The sequence below is a fragment of the Dicentrarchus labrax genome, unplaced genomic scaffold (genome assembly GCF_905237075.1).
Source record: "Dicentrarchus labrax unplaced genomic scaffold, dlabrax2021, whole genome shotgun sequence".
Classification (NCBI taxonomy): Eukaryota; Metazoa; Chordata; class Actinopteri; family Moronidae; genus Dicentrarchus; species Dicentrarchus labrax.
In genome coordinates, this window is record NW_026136724.1 from 5293639 (window position 1) to 5294490 (window position 852).

The window sequence follows — 852 nt, forward strand, 5'->3', positions numbered from 1 at the left end:
CCCCCCGGCGTTCATATCGGAGCGATGCTGTTCTCGGGAGCGCTTGCTTTTTCGGACCATCTCTCCCTCACCGATCAAAAGACTTTGAAAAGAAAAAAAAATCAGCCAGGACTAGCATGCTGTTACGGGGAAACACCACACCAACACCCCCCCCCCTCTCCCCCCCCCCCCGTCCCCCTCACCACCACCTTTACTACTATTATTACTACTACTACTACTATTCTACAACATCAGACTTCATTACTGTACCTCCACTGCTACCAGACCCCCTCCACCTCGTCTCTTCTCCCGAGCCCTTTGGACGGTGCGTTGCTGCCAGGCACGAACGGAGAGGAGAGAGGCCGACGGACGAGAGGAACTACAGAATAAAAGCTCTTCTGTTTGTACCGGAGACGTGGCGCTGCGGAGACAGCGGCGCCATAAAGTGGCAGTATCGTTCTTTCCCCTTTCCCCACTTTATATCCTTATTTATGGTGTCCCTGTTGATGTGCCCTGTATGTATTTTTCTTTTTAATTTTTGATTGGTTCAGGAACTCTGCTGTTCCTGTGATAATAACTGTGCTGGCCAGGGAAGCTGAAGTAGTTGCTCTTTTTAAAACCATGAATTTGTTTCTAAGTACGATAGAGATAAGGGAATGTCTTTTTAAGGTCTTGATTTTGCACCGTGATGAATTTTTGAGTCGAGCTGATGAGGATTGGCCAATCAAATCAGAGGAAAGTGTCGGAGCCGCTGGAGGAGTCCCAACTTCTCGCCTGCTGAAATAAAGCTGCACACACAGAAGAATACATTTTAGGATACATTTGAGTGATTTTCTTATTTTTATTTGCAAATGAATAACCAGGAACCGGTTG